Source organism: Callorhinus ursinus, unplaced genomic scaffold, assembly GCF_003265705.2.
Source record: "Callorhinus ursinus isolate GAN/ISIS: 27379988/994484 unplaced genomic scaffold, GSC_fseal_2.0 scaffold2, whole genome shotgun sequence".
In the NCBI taxonomy this organism is placed as follows: domain Eukaryota; kingdom Metazoa; phylum Chordata; class Mammalia; order Carnivora; family Otariidae; genus Callorhinus; species Callorhinus ursinus.
In genome coordinates this window covers 50,217,373-50,236,390 of record NW_027397064.1, presented here as the reverse complement: position 1 = coordinate 50,236,390, position 19,018 = coordinate 50,217,373, and positions in this window count along the sequence as shown.

Sequence of the window (19,018 nt, the reverse complement as noted above, 5' to 3'; positions counted from 1 at the left end):
GACTCCCTGCTGAGCAAGGAGCCCCATGCAGGACTCAGTCCCAGGACCCTGGGATCATGACCTGAGCCAAAGGCAGATGCTTAACCAACTGAGCCGCCCAGGTGCCCAGGTGTCACAGTTTTGACTGTAGCAGTATGTGGCACTCAGCTGCCTTGTGACCCTTGGGAAGCCTGTGCAGCACTGAATGATCAAAGGCTTTGTGACATTCTGAGAGCATGAGACACCCCTCTCCTACAGAGGAAATAGAAGGGGAAGAACATTCTAGATAAAGGAGGCATCAAGTATAAAGGCCTGATAGAGCAGGTGGCAGTCGGTGAGGTTTTCAGGAGCAGAGCTGAGAGAGTTGGTGACTAATTAGATAAGAAACATGTGGAAGCAGGTGGATTTTTAAAAATGACCCTGAACCTGCTAGTTTGGAAGACTTACTATATGGTTATACTGTCAATCAAGAGAGGAAATGCTACGAAGAAAGGGAGTGAGAGAAGGTGAGAGCTCAGTACTTCTGTGCCTTGTCATCTCCGTATGAGATTTCTCTGATTCCTTACAAAACTGCAGGGCAAGAGATTTTATTGAGAAGAATTTGCTCAAGGTGGCAAAGCTAAAGTGGCAGAATCAGGGTTCAAACTTGGCCCTATAAATGCTAAGCCAGTGGCCTTTTGTTATACCATAATGAATAGGAACACAGGCGACCCTATCTTAGGAAGGATGCTTCTTATGCTGCTAGTACTGAGCCCCAAACCTAAAAATGATCCTATGTACTGAAATGCCAGGAACCCAGTCATACTTTCTCAATTTGCATCAAATGCTAACTATTTAACTGAAGAGAAACTTACCCACACAATCAAATCACTAAAAATACAGCACTGACGTCCTTCCTTACCTTGTGCAACATGCTGTCTCTGACCTGATGAACTGCCTCAGAGCCCAGATTGGCTCAGGTGCAGAATGATAATGGGCTGGAGGGGGGAGACCCAGCAACCTTATTTCCATTTCTCATGACAGAGAGCATAGGACCTATGTTATCCAAGATCCAAAGCTGTGTTTCTTAAAGTGTGGTCCCACAACTCATCTGTCCTGATAGCTGATTCTATGGGTGCTTGGGCCCCACTCCAAATGTCCTCTAACAGAAATTACTGCCAAGTGGTCCAAGAATCTGCATTTTAATAATATCCAATATGATTTTCATGTACACTAAAACTTAAAACCACTGGTCAAGAAGTCTGTAGATAGGTCATTGTTGGAATATGGTGTCATTGACAGTGGAGGCATTCCTCCTAGGGTAAAAGGCAAGAACATGCTTTGAGAGATGTTTTTCCACGACCATCTATCGTTCATTTTCTTTTCTTTTTTTAAACGATTTTATTTATTCATTTGAGAGAGCAAGCAAGAGCATGAGCAGGGGGAAGGGGCAGAGAGAGAAGCAGCCTCCCTGCTCAGCAGGGAGCCTGACTTGGGACCCCATCCCAGGACTCTGAGATCATGACCTTTGAGACGTTCAATCAACTGAGCCACCCAGGCGCCCCTCATTCATTTTCTTATAGACATTCTGAGATAGATAAGAACACAAAAAGTCCTCTTTTTTTCTTCCTTATGATCATTACTGCAGTCAAGATACCTATAGTATAACAACAGTGTGTAAAAAGATGTCTTGGGGTGCTTCTATGGCTCAGTTAAGCATCTGCCTGGGATCAAGCCCCAGGTCTGGCTCCCTGCTCAGCGGGGTGCCTGCTTCTCTCTCTCTCCCCCTACCTCTCCACCCTGCTGTGCCCCCTTTTCTCACTCTCTTTCTCAAATAAATAAATAAAATCTTTAAAAAAAATTGAAAAAATAAAAAGATGTCTCTTGCTGGTTAAAAGGTTATGTTCTTTAGTGAGATGGGTATATAATATTGTGTTGAATTTTTATGGCATTGTTCTTTAATTTCTGTAGCTGTAATCTGCAGTGCTTTTTGTTGGAGCCAAGAATATTTCCCCCCCAACTAATGCACTACTACAGTACTGTGCAGTGCTACCCCAGTACGATGCTCAGTCAATGAAAGTGGAAGCAAAAACACGTCCCTAGGGAGCACAGCATGCCACCATCACTGATTTCTTGAACAGTGTCATAAGGCACCAAAATGACCAAGAAAAAGTAAAACAAACTGTTTCTGGGAACAGCTTTGTGGCTCCAGAATTCCATTATTTCTGTATTTATAGAGTGATCAATAAAACAATTTGATTGATGCACCTATCCATGTTATTAAAGGTGTGAGATATTGATTGAAGACCCTCAGCCAAAAACATGTTGTGCCCAGAAAACTATACTTCATACTAATAGGGAGTCCTTTTCAAGAGATTCTTCGCTGAGCATCTGATCAGTATGCACAGTAGATCTACTCTACTCACCGGGGGATCCCAAGTCCTACCTTCCCCAAATAACATATTTTGTTCTTTGTGATGATGATGGTTAATGTGGGAGTTTTAGCCAAAGCGTTGTGACATGGAATTGGTATAAAATCTCAAAGAAATGAGAACTAAAGGAAAAAAAAACCGTGATTTTATATTTTATGAAGTTTCTGCTTAAAACATACAGCTGAAAATTTGAAAAACTTGGACAACTTGGCATTTGGCTCTACAACATTAAACAATTATAGGTTACCCTGTTATGGGTTATTTAAGGTATATGCATATGAAAAGATAAGGATTGATCATCAAATGAATGACACACACAGGAGTACTGAAGACAGTAAAGTGAGGTGGGGGTGGGGAGAATGGTTCTGCTGGAGTATCCAGAAGGTTGAAGGGAAGAAGGGGCTATTGAGCTGAAACTTGCATAAAAATTAAATGAGGAACAGAAGATGGGAGAAACAGTGGTAATACCTCTAACAATAAAAAAAAGTGCATCTGAGAGGTGATGCACTGAGAAGTAGTTGTAGGAGAACAGTTACGTTGAGAAGGAGTGAGAAATAAGTCTGGAAAAGTGAATTTTTTCTTTCTTTTTTTTTTTTAAATTTATTTAGAGAAAGAGAGCACATGAGGGGGGGGAAGGACAGAGGGAGAGGGAGTGAGAGAATCTTAAGCGGGCTCCACACCCAGCACAGAGCCCGATGCAGGGCTTGATCTCATGACCCTGACTGAGATCATGACCTGAGCCAAAATCAAGAGTCAGATGCTTAGCCTACTGAGCCACCCAGGTGCCCCTGGAAAAGTGAATTCTTGAAAACTTATAGGTTCTGTGAGACTTATGGGGCACATCCAATACCTTCTGCCCCGGGGTCTTCAAAATATATGCTCCTCAGAATTAAAGTACCAGTTACAGATGAAAGCCCCTCTCAACATCCGTAAGCTTATGTACCTCACACAAAGGTTGAGTGGGGACATAGTGCAGATAGGGACTTGCGTTACGGCCCTCTCCAGCCTGCTATGAAGGTGCACACGTGGGTTGTGTCTTTTTACAGTATCAACTTTATTCGATCACGAGGCAAAGGTAACATAATTTAAAGCAGGTTCAGGATTTCAAACTCCGTGACATTTCACTACGCTTATTTATTTATTTAGTAAGTAAGTACTCTGTACACCCACCGTGGGGTCAAGCTCACAACCCCGAGATCAAGAGTCATGCTCTTCTGCCTGAGCCAGCCAGGCGCCCCTCGCTATACATCTAAATTGGCTTCCTACCCATCACACAAAGCAAAGGTCAAATACAAAGTCACATAACAAACAAGATAGAACAAGGGACAGGAAGTTAAACCAAATGTGAGGTGGGTCCTGAGTGCACAGTGGAAATGAGGCCTCGGTTCTGTCCTTCTGTCTGGGACGGCTCCTGGCACTTACTGCTGCTTCTGTTCAAGCCGTGGAGGATCTGTTCTGTACAGAGATCACTCGGGCAGAGCCTTCAGCAGCAGTTGCCTTTCTGATGTGGTCAGAAGTGAAAGGATCCACGTCTGGAGAGTCTGACAGTGTGCTGCAAAAGTTCTCCCTCTTTAAAAGAGTTTAATCAGTCTTGGGCCCGTGCAGGCCTCTTGTGGTTCTGCGGGTTATCAGTTCTGGGCGTCTTCAGCCTGGGCTGGTTTTGGAGATATCTGGTCTTAGCTGCAACGCCCTTGGCAGCTTGCACTGCTGCCTGACATGAGTGACTCCATCTTGCTGTCCACAACAGCAGAGCAAATCCCCTAAAGTTGCACAGTCCTATCAGGCATTCCCTCTCTGGCCACTGCACCACCCAAGGGCTTCGCTGCTTCCTCTCACCTCCTCCCAGGTTTTTCCCATCTTGCTGGCTTCCCCTTTTTCCTTCACTCTGACCTTTACTCATTCCCCCCAAAGGGGAAAAAAATCGAGAAATCTCTCCGTCACCCTACACAGAACAGCTTCCCCATCCTCACATCGTGTTCCCTGCTCACACCGTGCTCTGCGCCAAGGTGGGAAGGAACACACAAGCACGACTTTTTCCTGAACAAAGACAGTCTCTCCCGAGGAGAAATTCTGGTGCCAGCTATTAAAGTCCTACGAAAAGATTAACAAGGCCAAACGAGGAATAGAACAAAACATATTTTCTCCTGTTCCTCCTCATCCCCTCCTGTGCCTCAAGCTCTCCGCCTCCACTTCTCTTTCTAGACGGCGGTCATTTCATTTTGGGTGATCAGGGTCCTCTCTATCTCTGTCTGTCTGTCTGTCTCCCTTCCTTCCTTCCTTCCTTCCTTCCTTCCTTCCTTCTTCCTCCCTCCCTCCCCCCCTCCCCCCCTCCCCCCCTCCCTCCCTTCCCTCTCTCCTCTTCCCCTATCCTCTCTCCTTTCTCTCTCTGGTGCTGAGAAGAGAGCTATGAAACTCTTCCCTGCCAGGAAGAGTCACTTAAGACTTGGTGTCCTTTAAAGGACTCCCTGGAAGCAACTAATATTCATTACTTGTTAATGACTTCTTGCCCAACATGATGTGGGTTTTATACTCACATGCATCCTCTTATTTAATCATCTCTATAATCATGCAACAGAGGTATAATTATCCCCATTTGTATGTATGTGAGAACACAAGATGGAGCCCAAATGGAAAAATGATTCTAAGACAGTGCAGCAAATTCAAGACAAAATAAGGATTTGAAACCTACTCCGTCTCCAGGGATTTGAAAGTAAGTTCATTTGATTCCTAACAACTTTCTACTATTGCAGCTTCGCTTCCAATTTTTCCTCGGGCTTTGGCTTGAGTGAAAGAAGAATTGCAGCTGTGTGAATGTGAGCATAACCACCAGCATGTCATCTCTGAAATTACTATTAAAATTTAAATCCTTGAATGAACATGCCTCATATTAATGATCCCTTTTACGCATTTCTCTGTCCTGAAATCACACAAAGCACCTAACCAGTTTATCTTTGCTTTTCCATTTTCCAAGGCTTTTTTTAGAGCATGTCTTCTATTACTCAGTTCAGACTCATTCCTCTCAGCTTTCACACCCATTCCCAACGTACCCTTAAAACTCTACAGTATTAGGTCCTCCAAAGAAACAAAACCAATAGGATGTAGGGAAACACACAGAAAGAACAAAAAGGAGAAAGGTTTACTTTAAGGAATCAGCTCACATGATGTTAGGGAGCCTGACAAAGGCAAAATCTGCAAAGGAGGCAGGCAGGCTGGAGGCCCGTGGAGGAAGTGCCTTTTCTGGGGATCTCAGTCTGTTTTCTCTTAAGATCTTCAGCTGATCGAATGAGGCCAGCCCACATTGTGGGGGTTTATTTGCTTGACTCAAAGTCTACTGAGTTAAATATTCAGCCCATCCAACAAATTCCTTCACAGAAGCATCTAGAATAGTGTTGAACCAAATATCTGGGTACTATGACATAACCAAGTTGAGACACAAAATTACCCCAGAGACAACGACTTACCCCTGAGCTGCTGCTTTTATGTAGGTGTACATTTGTGTGTGCAGGAAAAAAACAAAAATATTCTGAAGTACACACACAGATTCTTTGCAGCTAGAGAGGACTTGTCACCCCGGGCGGTGGGGAAGGAGAGGCAAACTGTTTTCATAGTACCATTCTGTATCGCTCAATTTTTGTTCAGAATGCATCAGGATTACCGTTACTTATATTTTCAAATTAGTTTTTAGTTAAAATAATGCATACATACTGTTAACGTAAGCTAACGGGGAATTTCCCAGGCCTCTGTTCCGCCCCTCCCCACCTCCTGATTCCCAGTTCCCACAGACATTCATTTTTAACTCTTCCATTCTGGTTTTAAACTCTATTTCCAATAGCACATTTATACTGCGATTTCTTGGCTTTCCAGGGTGAGACATTATCTCCTGATAGGACGTTCTATCGTGGAACATGGAGTTACCACCGCCCCACCCCGAGGCCCTCTCCGGGTTTCCCTCATTCCAGTCTCCCCAGACCATGTCACATTTGGCTTAAGTATCCATTCAGTGTTAACATTATTATGGCAGCTTAGAAGTCTTCCACAGCAAAGCAATGTAGTATTGTACGATTATATTTCCTTTCCTATACAACTTTTCTCCCCTGAAATTCCCTAATTTTATATGGTTTACTTTTGTATGTTCTTAGCGTTAACCCATTTTCAAATTGTTCAGTAGATCTCTAAAACTCTTTCTAGAATTTAGCACGTAGCTAATGGATCAGTTTCCATTTTCCCTTCAGAATCCACACTCCTGGATGCTGTCTTCCATTCCAGTCTGAATCATATACTATTTATTATTTACTAATTTCTTCCCTGTTCATTTGATCTGAATTAGTTTTCTGGAACTCTTATTAATGGATACGGGAACTCCTCACTTGATTCTGTTGTTTTCTTATTTCTTCTCTGCTAATTTCAGCGTTTTTCTGAGGTGTTTTTGTTTTGTTTTGTTTTGTTTTTTAGAAACGCACTTGTTACCATTTAATGAACCTCCCTCCTCAGGGCTTCAAGCTACCAGGACACAGCACACACACACCCTCCACCCCCCTCCATACCCCTAATCTTCTCAGCTCTTATACTGAAGAATGTGGCCTTCACAAGGACAGGCTGTCTGGGGGAGCCATCCCTTCCCTAAAACTCTGTAGTAGCCAGATCACACCACATCAGTGATAGCAGCCCAGTCTTGTTTTTGGCAGCATTTACCTGTGTCTGCTCACTGACTGAGGTCTATAATTTGCCATGGTTGACAGTTAGGCAGAGGCTCTGGTTCCTCTTTCAGTGGTCATGACTCATACTGACTTTTCCAAAGTAACCCAGGTGATATTTGTCGAAGTTGACCCTGTGGTGATGCCTGCCACCAGCATTACCCGGGCCTCCTGGGTGCTTCCCGTGTTTGCCGATGAGGCCGTGGCTCACGTGGCCCCGAAGTTTCCAGGTCTTCCTCAGTCAGGGTGGCATGTTGGCAGCCCAGATAGAAAAGCCGATTTTATTTTCTAAGCGACATCTTCCACATTACCTCCCAACCTGTTATTGAATCTTTTATATCTGTTATATTTTTTAGTTTTCAAGAGCTCTTTCTCTGTATGTTCCTGTTTCTGGTATCCTTTTCATGAATGTACTCTCTTCTCTCTCCTTGTGTTCTTCTTACTGCAATGCTTACTCCACTGTCCTGATTCTTCGAAACTCTACTGTTCCTGCTTCTTTGCCTTGGTTTCTGTCTTTCACATCAGAAGCTTCCCTTAAATGCCACATGATTCTTGACTGTTCATATTTAAGAGTTAGTCACTAAAAAGCTGATTGGAAGTTTTACATGCATGGTTGTGCTTCTTGACTGCGTGGGTTTCACTAGAGAATAATAAGGATTTTCAGTGGTAAAAACTGGTGAAAGGACCAGTATATGTAGGATTTTTTCTTTTGGGTTTAGTTTATTAACCAAAGGAAACTTCCACTTTTCATTTAGGAGTATAATCTTGCTTGCCAGCATCTGAGTACAGAGTTGAGTGTGGTGATGGTGAGGAATAGACTATTACTACTGTTGTTATGCAGACACTGTCTTTAATATCCCTATTTTCCATAGATCTCTCACCCTTTCTTTAGCTGTCTGTTGTCCTGGAAGCACTTATAGTGTGAGAATAGTGGAGGGTTGTACAGGGTGTGGGTGGGATTCTAGGTATCTAATTGCCAATTGGACAAACTTAACTTTCCGTGCTCCATGCCCAGGCTTCTGCCTTCAGAGGTACCAGATGGTTCCAGTTCTGAGGCCTTCCCATAGGCAAAAAAAAAAAAAAAGTAGGTAAATAGAATTTAGTTTTCCTCTTATGTTTTCTAACTTATGTTCGATGGTTAATGCAAAAATTATAATACCGTTTGGTGTGGTTTTAAATGTGTGCAGAGAAAATAAGGCAAGTATAAACAGAGGAAGAGAAAGTGATGTTATAAGGAAGTTGGTTTTCTATATTTCACTTGAACTGGTAAGAGGTTGACACTGGTAAACTCATGTTATGTGTAGCTGATGTACACCTAAGGTAATTACTAAAATCATGTGCAGAGACACAATAGATGAATCAAAATAAGATCCTAAAAAATGTTTAAGTAACTCATAGGAAGGCAAGAAAAGGAAAAGTAAGAAGTTAAAAACAAAAAAATTAAATGACAGACTTATACCTTGTCATATCAATAAATACACTAAATAAAACTCTATACCAATTAAAAGACAAAGATTGGCAGAGTAGATTAAAAAACATGACCCAAGGGGCACCTGGGTGGCTCAGTTGATTAAGCTACCAGCTCTTGATTTCAGCTCAGGTCATGATCTCAGGGTGGTGGGATGGAGCTCAATGTTGGTCTCCACACTTAAGATTCTTTTTCTCTCCCCCTTGCCCCTCTCTCTCTCTCTCTCTCTCTCTCTCTCTCTCTCTCTCTCTCTCTCACACACACACACACACACACACACACACACACACACACACACACCCTCTCTCTCTCTCTCTCTCTCAAACAAAACAAAAACAAAAACACATGACCCAACTATTTAGCTTATAAGAAGTTTACTTAAAAGGTAATTATATGGGTAGGTTGAAAGTGAAAGGATGGAAAAAAAAATCTACATTATGCTAACGTTAATCAAAGGAAAATAGGAGTGGCTGTATTAACACTGGATAGACTTCAGAGCAAAGAACATTATAAGATATAGAGAGGGACAATCTATGATGATATAAGTGTCAGACTACCCAGAAGACATAGTAATCCTAAATATGTATGCACTAGACAGTGGAGATGGAAAACGTGTGAAGTAAAAGCTGATAGAACTGAAAGGAAAAAGAGAAAAATCCACAATTATAGTTGGAGACTTCAACCCCCTTTCTTACCAATTATTGGAGCTAGAAAGATGATCAGCAAGGATATAAGAAAAACTCAACAATACCATCAACCAATAATGTCTAATTGACATTTATAGAACACCCTATCTAACAATAACAATACAAACATATTTTTAACTACCCATAGAGCATACACCAAGATGAACCAAATCCTGAGCCATAAAACAAAATCAACTTTTGAAGAATTGAAATCATGTAGTGTGTGTTCTCTGACCACAATAGTATCAAAATAGAAGTGAACATAAGAGAGATAGGAACATTTCCAAATACTCAGAAACTAAACAGTATGCCTATAAATAATCCGTGCATCAAAGAGGAAGTCTTAAGAGAAATTTTAAAAAATTCATTAAACCACCTGAAAATAAACATGTAACATATCAGAACTTCTGGGACACAGCTGAAGCAATGCTGAAAGGAAAGTTTATAGCATTAAATATTTACATTAGAATATACTAGAAAAGAGGAAAAGTATTAAATCAGTGATATAAGCACCCACCTCAAGAAACGAAAGAAAAGCAAAATAAACCCAAGGCAAGAAGAAAGGAAATAAGAGCAGAAATCAATAGTATTGAAAAGAGAAAATCAATGCAAATAAGATAGCTGGTTCCTTGGAAAGTTCAATAACATTTACAAACCTCTAGGAAGACCGACCAAAAAAAATAGAGAAAAGACACAAATGATCAATATCAGGTGGAATGGAACGAGAGATAATACTACGCACCCGACAGATCTCAAAAGTACAGTAAGAGAACCTATCAGTAACACTACAGACATAAATTTTCCAAGTTAGATGAAATGGACACATTTTTCAAAAAAAAAAACAAACTACAACTCACCCAATGAGAAATAGATAACTTGATTAGCCCTATGACTATTAAGAAAATTTAATTCATAATTAAAATACTCCCAAAAAAGAAATCTCCAGGCCCAGATACCTTTACAAGAAAATTCTACCAAATGTTTAAAGAAAAAATTCATGCCAACTCTATACCATGTCTTCCAGAAAAGAGGAGACGAGGGAATAATTCCAATTTATTTATACAAAGCTAGTAATAACCTGATACTAAAACCAGTGACAGAACAATAGCAACAACAACAAAATTACAGATGACTATCCCTCATGAATATAGACACAAAATGCTTAACAATAAATATTAAATGAAATTGAGAAATAGCTAAAAAGGATTCATGATCAAACGGATTTCATTCCAGGTATGCAAACCTGCTTCAATATATGAAAATCAATATAGTCCACTATATTGATAGACTAAAGAAAAAAAATCACATATCAATTGATGCAGAAAAAACACTGGACAAAATGTAACAACCATTCATGATTAAAAATCTCAGAAAAAGAAATAGAGGAGAACTTCCTTAGCTTAATAAAGATAACCCATAAAATATCTACACTTAACGTCATTCTTAATGGTGAAAGATTGAATGCTATCCCTTCAAGAGCAAAGCAAGGATGTCCACACTCACCATCCTTATTCAAACTACTTCCAGCCCGTGCATTAAGGCAAGAAAAGGAAATTAAAAAAAGGAATGCAAGTTGGAAAGGAATAAAGCTGTCCATACTAGCAGATGGCATGGTTGTTCATGTAGAAAATCCCAAGGACTCTACAGAAAACCTCTAGAACTAATAAGTTTAGTAACGTCACAAGATATAAGACAGACATACAAAAATAAATAGATTTCTATACACTAACAAATGAGACTGTGGACATTTTAATTTTTTTTTTAAAGATTGTATTTATTTACTTAGAGAACATGAGAGGGAAGAGGATCAGAGGGAGAAGCAGACTCCCTGCTGAGCAGGGAGCCCGATGCGGGACTCGATTCAGGGACTCCGGGATCATGACCTGAGCCAAAGGCAGTTGCTTAACCAACTGAGCCACCCAGGCGCCCAAGACTGTGGACATTTTAACAAGCCACGGTCCATCCATATGATGGGATATTACTTGGCAGTTAAAAGGAATGAACTATTAATATGGACAACGACTTGGATGAATCTCCGGAGAATTGTGCCAGGTAAAAAGAACCAATCCCCCAAAGTTACATAGTGCATGATTCCATTTACATAACATTCTTGAAACGATAAAATTACAGAAATGGAGAACAAATTGGTGGTTTCCAGGGGTTAAGAAGGCAGTGGGAGTTGGAGAGCCCTGGGCGTGGCTATGAAAGGGTAGCATGCGTGGTGCTTTTGGTGACGAAAATGTTCGGTATCTCGACTGTATGTCAATATCTTGATTGTGATTTTGTGCTACAGTTTTGCAATATGTTGCTATTAGGCGAAACTGGGTAAAGGGCACACAGAATCTCCTGTATTCTTTCATAGAACTGTGCTTTAATGTACAATAATCTCAAAAACCTAATTTTTAAAAATGAAAAAACCATGTAGAAAAGAGTATGTACATTTAATGGAGAACTACATTTGTTATGTTGTTTTCAAGTGTCAGTGCCTGTAGTAGTGAGCAGTGATGCATTTTTTTTATTTTTGATGCATTTCTGTCCAAAAGCTATGAGGTTGGACTAGCCTGGTGAGAATGTCTCGCTTTATTGTATTGCTCCTTGGACACATCTTCTTAAGACCCCATACCTTTGCCCAAACAGAACCTGTCTCTTCTGATTATTGAATATTCTAAAATATTCAATAATATTTTTCAATATTTCAAATGTTAGGTTTACAGCATGCATTCATTCAGGATATCTTTTACCCTCAACGGGATATAGTACCAATTTCATGCTGAGTCCCAGAAACTATTTACTTGTAGGTTAAGGTCTAAGTATTTTACATATTTACTTACTTAAGAACTTTTTATAGAATTTAACACCTGCAAAATCCTGTATTAGAGTTCTCCAGAGAAACAGAAATAGGACGTGTGTGTGTGTGTGTAGGTAGGTAGGTAGGTAAGGTATGTAGGTACATAGGTGTTTATTAAAAGGAATTGATTCGCTTGATTATGGAGGCTGAGAAGGCCAGGGCCAGGTGTAGTTACAGTCTGAAACTGCAGGGCTGCGACCCAGGAGAGCCGATGGTATAACTCTGACCCCAGACTTATTCTGCTCACTGCACGACAGGCCAATGACCCGAGAGGCAAAAAAAAAAGCAAAAAAAACCAAAAAACAAAAAAACCCCACCCAACTTTATTTGGAAAGCTAGCAAACCGAGAGGATGGCTGACTGTTGTCCCAAAGAACCACCTGCCCGCTGCAGGAAATCCAAGCTGTTTTATCTCCGCAAAAGGGGAAAGAGGGAGGGGGTTGGAGTCATAAGGTGACAGATGTCTGTAGACATCTGAGGAAGGTCGTGCAACTTTATCCTTGGTGACCTTTGCATATGAGAATCTGGTCATGTTGTTCCTGTAAATCTTAACATAGCATAGTCATTTCTGTACATACTTCCTTTTCTCCTTGGGCAGGGTAGGTTTTGAGTAAAGAGTGGTTTTTGCACATCTCATCTCTACCATGCCTACATGCAAGGCTAAAATGTTTTTAAACTATAGGTCACAGCAGCAAGGCAAATACAAGCAGTGTGGGGTCAGATATGCTAAGTTTCTCCCAATAACTTCCAGTCTGAATTTGGGTCTGAGGCAGAAGGCTGAATGTCCCAGCTCAAGGACAGGCAGAGAAAATTCTTACTCAGCCTTTTATTCTATCAGGCCTTCAGTTGATTGGATGAGAGGGTAATACGCGTTACTCATTAATCTCATCTAGAAACCCCCTCACAGGCCTACACAGAATAATACTGAACCAAATATCTGGGTACCCCATGGCCCCATCCAGTTGACACATAAAATTAAGCTGATAGTGACCTTTGAAATCTAGTGAATACTACAAATATCAACAAAAGAGGCATATTAACAGTAGAAAGGTTTTATGGATCATGAAAGAAAAGTTGGGCATTCCAATGCATTCCACTTTTAGGAGGTTTGTGGGCAGAAGCAGCCCATCCTAGCCCATGCCTCACCTGCACTGGGCTTCTTTCCTTTGGTGTTCTTCCACATCTACCCTTCTGTCCTGTGACCTCATTTTCTCCTGGTCTCATCCGAAACCTGTGTTTTTTTTCCCTTTCTAAGCCTATTTTCCAGCTTCCCCTGAGTACTCGGGATCTCCAGGACTTCTTCGAGATTTTCATTTTGTGGGGCTCCCAGGATAAGAAAAACGAAAGCACTGCTAACTCGTGTATATTTAACAAATGAACGTTTTAACACAACTTACCATGGACCTTATTCTTCTGCCAGTTATATCTACCTCTCTCTGCGGTTATGGGTGTAGTCCCATTGGGAAGATAATGAGTGACCTCAAAGAGCACAGTTCTTGGGGGATGTCGAGCTGAGTACAAATAGGCCTGGTCTTATTTCTCCTCTTAAAGATTTTATACACCTTCCCTACTTCTTTTCACTTCCTAATTGTTCTCCGCTTTTCTACCTTGAGACGTCTGATGAGCAACTAGGGCTTCTCCGCCGTATTATCCTAACCACCCATGCAGTTCAGCCCAGAGCATGGAGGGCCCCAAACGTCCAGACTCTCCTGGCAAAAGTATGCCTCAACTCAGTTTTGCAGAGCTTGTCAAACTGTGAGTGAAATGGTTTTAGTATTTTATTTAAGTTTATGCCCTTTACAAATAATTTCTCCCCTCTAAACTATAGTAGTCTTTCCTTTTATAGAAAAAAAATAGAAACCAGTTTTTGGCACAGGTAAGTTAAATTTACATTTACATTCAATGTGGCAAATATTTCTTCAAATGAAAAATTTCACAGGCGGTTTTACTGATTAAATAAAGCCACATGTAATAGTTTCTTTTAATCATATACTATTTTTTAGGTTTAAGATTTGTTTAGTTTTGAATGGGGTATATATCCACACGGTTTCAACTACAGAACATCTCCTTCCCACCTTGGCTTCCAATTCACCCAGTTCCCCTCTGTGGGTGTAATTTTTCTGGCTTCTTATCTGTCCTTCCATGACAAGATAAAGATCTATTTTATTCTTTATGTGTGTGCCATAATTTATGTAAGCAATTCTATTGATCAATGGTAAATCTATTACAAATAATTATATAATCTTAGGCCAGCATATCTGTAGGTTCTATAATGTGGGACAGTTCTCTAGAAATTCACCCACCTTTTTTTAAACAGGCAGTTGTTAAATCAACCATAGAATTCTCATGTACTTGATAAATACAAAAAGCAAAAGTGGTTTTAAATAATGTTTTAATTTTATTTGATAACATCCTATGAATTTTATAAGGAATTAGATCGTAAGACCTGGAAATTTTATGTGTACTTGTTTTTCCTTCTTTTCTTCTTTCCTTTTTTCTTTTATATTCTCTCGTCTGTTTTTCTTTTTCTCCTCCCTTTCTTCCTTTCTTCTTTGCTCATTCCTTCCTTCCTTCCTTCCTTCCCTCTCTTCTTCCTTTATTTCTCCTTTTCATTTTAAAATATCCCAACAGCTACTGTTTGGTTTTTATTAATGGGCCGATTGAGAGCTGTGTAACCACTAGGTGGTGGTACAAGAACATAGGGAGAAGTATTTTCGTAAACAGACGTGGAATTAGTTTTGATTTCCTGCTCAGTTTTTAAATTGCTATACACTTGGGTCCTTAAATGCCTCCTAAGGGATGTCATTGTGATTGCTGTTTAGCAGTTGAGCCGACATAAAATTGATGTTGGGCTTTACAACAGCTGTTCTAGACCACTTTATGTTGATGTTGAGACTTTTTAAAATTGCTCATTGCTTGAAAATGTTAACTCTTCAGTAGGAATCTGTTAAGTTTTCTGAGTGATTTGAAGGACTTGCTTATATTTCTGACTGATTTACACATCTTACAATGTTACAGTGGAGACTACTTAGAATTTATAATCCTGCTTTATTTAGCTGACTGAATTTTCAGTAAAGAAATGACAGTTTCCTAGCTACTTCCTATGGAAACGACAAAAGGCATCTGCTTACTATGGTTTTACCCTATCGACTGCAATCTGGTGTTTTATTCAACCTCGCAACATTGATCTTCATCTAAATGAGTCAAACATATATTTAAAATGATTTTGGAATTTTGTGTAAAAGTTATCTTCTGTGGGTTAGCTTAATTAATTTTTGGAAGTCTACCTTGTCCCTTTTAATACTCTGTATCTCTGCTTAGAAATTTTGGATTGGTTCATTCCCCTTAAATCACACCCACACACCCACAAAAGAATCCAGCATAAATATTGAAGGATCTCTGCTTACATAGGAAACGTCTGATCATTTGCATTGACCTTCTGCTGAAATTCTGTGCCACGTATTCAGTAGAGGAGTGTGGTTGCAGCGACCTGGGAACATTCTGCTAGAAGCCAACATGCGTACGCGCTCATCCTAATTGGGTCCCTGTCGGATTCGTAGAAGTATATGTACAACGGCTCTCCTCTGTCACAGCATGTCTAGTCAAGTGGCAAATCCACATCTTCCCAAAAAGTAACCTTATAACAAAGTTCCTATTGACTTGCTTTGATGGGTTGGTTATTTTTGGATGAGCATTGAGGCCCATCACCTCATTTCCATAGCTATGGAGAGTTCTACATATCATTTTTACTAGTGCTTGCTGGGTTAGCAAATGAAGAAGCAAACATTTTAGCTAAATATCTCACAGGTTTTGATGATAACAGCGCTGTCTTACCATTTAACATGTGTGGCCTTCCTAATGAAGTACTATGATCTGGTATCCAATAGTGGTCTGTTAGAACATCACACTGGAAGCCTTCATGTAAGGCATTTGGTGTTTAACTAAAAGGAAAAATGGCTTCTTCATACCTGTTAACACATTAGGAAAAAAAAATAATCATCACGGGGTTCAATTCAGTGGAAGAGCACTAATTTAAAAGAAGCCTCCCTTAGATGATGAAACTGTTACAACATTGTTCTAGGAAATAAAATCAACTACAGCCGATTGCTTGGTTTTATTAGGAAAGATAGCCCATTTTGTGATCTATAATGTTTAAATCAATTGAACGATCCTGAAATCTCTCCCCTGAAATGGCTATTACACAGCTTGCAACCTTTTGTTCAAGAGATTAAGTTTGCATCTCCTCACATTATCTCCTTGTAATTGGAAAACTTTCATTTTGACAGGGAAAATGTGCCAGTATCCCTGTGAGCTTTGCCACAAGCCAATGCAGAATGCCATCTGGAGGATGCATGCCCAGGCCCTGCAACAGCCTCCTGTCGGGTTGTATCTGGAACTTTGCAACAGAACAACTAATAGCATCTTAAGCTCCATTTGTCTAGCTTGCTAGTGCTCTTGGCAGAGGTCATAACCAGCAGTGGTTTTGTTGATTTGCTGCATCAAATGTAATTAGGTTAAAGCACTCACTGACAGAGGCTCTGATAATGGCATCAAAGCCTCAGGCTTAAATTTACCCATTGTGTCAAATTTAAGTTTAGATCAACAAAGACATAAGAATTTCATCATTGGGACAATAGAACTTAATAATTTTTAAACATGCTTATTTGAGGCAACAAGATTTGTTTTTCTTTTGGACTTCATAATTATTTTCTTTATTTTTTTTCTGTTTCTTTTATTTTCTTAGTCACTGGCTTCCAGTGAAGTGGTCAATCTTTCCTGCAAGGAAAGATCATGTGAGGTATACAAGCCGTACGTCCCTGCTGCACCTTACCTTTGAGTACATGATGGAAAATGATAAGCCATTTTTCAAGTTCTATCAAGCAACTTTGAACTCTATGAAACTCAACAGTTTCATACTTGTAAGGGGAGAGGTAACATTATTACTGGGCCTTTAACTCTTGCTTACTGGAAAACTCCAATAGTGCCAGAAGCCTCTTTATAAATGAGTCAGTTTCAGGCTCTGAGTAAGCTAAAGAAACCATTGCTTGGGGTTAAAGTTAGGGCAACGCTGGGCCCAGAACATAAGATAGGCTTTAGCTATTATTAAGAGCCATAAAGAAACTACAAAAGTTCTCTGCTTACTGCAGAGAAGGAAAAATTCAGCAGAAATAAGGTTGATCAGTTTCCTGCACAAATGCTGACAAACAAGTCAGGGGTCTGTGTTGGAGAGGGAGAGTTTGGGCCTGGTCTCAGCAGGGTGGTAGCGTTTCCCTGGAACGGTGTACTCAGGGTCTGGATGAGGTTCTTTGAAGAACTTAGCAGAGAAGTTGAGTATGGTGTCATATGCAACGTAATAATGATATGTGAAATGCCTTTTTTTATCGACTTCTAAATTTCCTCTCACTTTTACGGGTTCTTGACTGTACCTCCGATCTAGATCTTACAAAGAAATCACTCTGAAATTTCCAGGGGATGGCAGTCATTTCTGTGGACTTTGTACCTCCTTGTGGAAGCTGTCTTAGTTGGAGCTTTCCAGGTATGCTGCTTTGGATAAAAGCAGCATACCTCATTCTCATATGTGAGAATGAGGTTAAATAAGTGTTTATTTGAGGATTTAATATCATATAAACTCTAGGAGTAAAGTAATTATCATGCTGTTAATTTCATATTCATGTATGGCTTATTTATTTGTTGTTTACCTCTCTGCATAATGAAAATGCCATGGAAATCTTCTGGCGCTCTAATTTTAAATGAAGCTAAATGTCATGTATAATTTTAAGCTACAGATTGCTAATTCCGTTCTATTTTAAATAACTCTATGAGAAGCCCCTTTGTTTTTCCAGAATCCTTTTTCAGAAGAATTAAAGCATAATTGTCTAAGTAATTGTAAAATAGGTAATTAATGGATTAAGACATGAATCTGAGGCAGTATAGGTTAATTTTGAACCATATAGCTATCTGAGCCTTTAGGTGCGTGTGTGCGTGTATGTGTATTTCTAAGATTCAACACCTTAATTACTTTTCTGACAAATATAGTCAGAAAATAATAACACACTGCCTCTACTGAGAAGTTATTTGTATCTGGCCTACTTGTAATCTGGTGGCAGTCAATGTTTGGTGAAGTGCTTCGGAAAGCTCCAGGGTAAGGCCGTTGTCCTCTGTTTACCTGACATATTTTTAAGAACCAGTCACTGGCAGAATTCTAAGTTCATCTTCTGGGAATGTAATTTAAAAAGGACGGGAAAGGGAAGGGAAGGAAAGGAGGGAGGGAGGAAGGGAAGGGAAGGAATGGAATCCATATCCAATGCATGTGAAGCCCCTCTCCAGTCTGGAAATCCACTCAAGTTACATGCCTCAGATTCCACTTCCTGACCCATCCTGCTCTTCTCTGCTTAATACTAGATCCATATCTGGAACCAGAGTGGTATGCCATCCAAGTTCTTCTAAGTATTTTATTAATGGGACAAGTATCACTCTGGGCCACCATGTGCATAGATAAGGTCCCTACCCCTGGGTGGCTGTAGCCTGATTGAGAAGATAACTTACAGAAGTAAAATATTGAATCAATAATACCGCAAGTCAGTATACGTTTAGATACTCCAAAGGCAGAAATGGTTGAGAGGAAATGCATTTCTGAAAACCCTTAACATAGTCCGCAAAGCTTGCTATGTGCCAGTTGTTCAATTTCCATTGTTATTTACAAAAGTGAAGCTTTGAATTAAGAAAAAAAATGCACCATCTGCCTACCCATGTAATAATGCTTGGTTTTATTCCCAAGCATATCAACCACTGGCTTGGCATTTTAACTAACTGAAGCACTTTTCTCATTAGAGTGTGTCTGTGTCTATAAAGGGCCTTTTCTTCTGGTTGCTCATTTTCATATTTTTGCACCCTTACTCTGCCTTTTGCAGGACTCGAGCCTTCTCTATATAA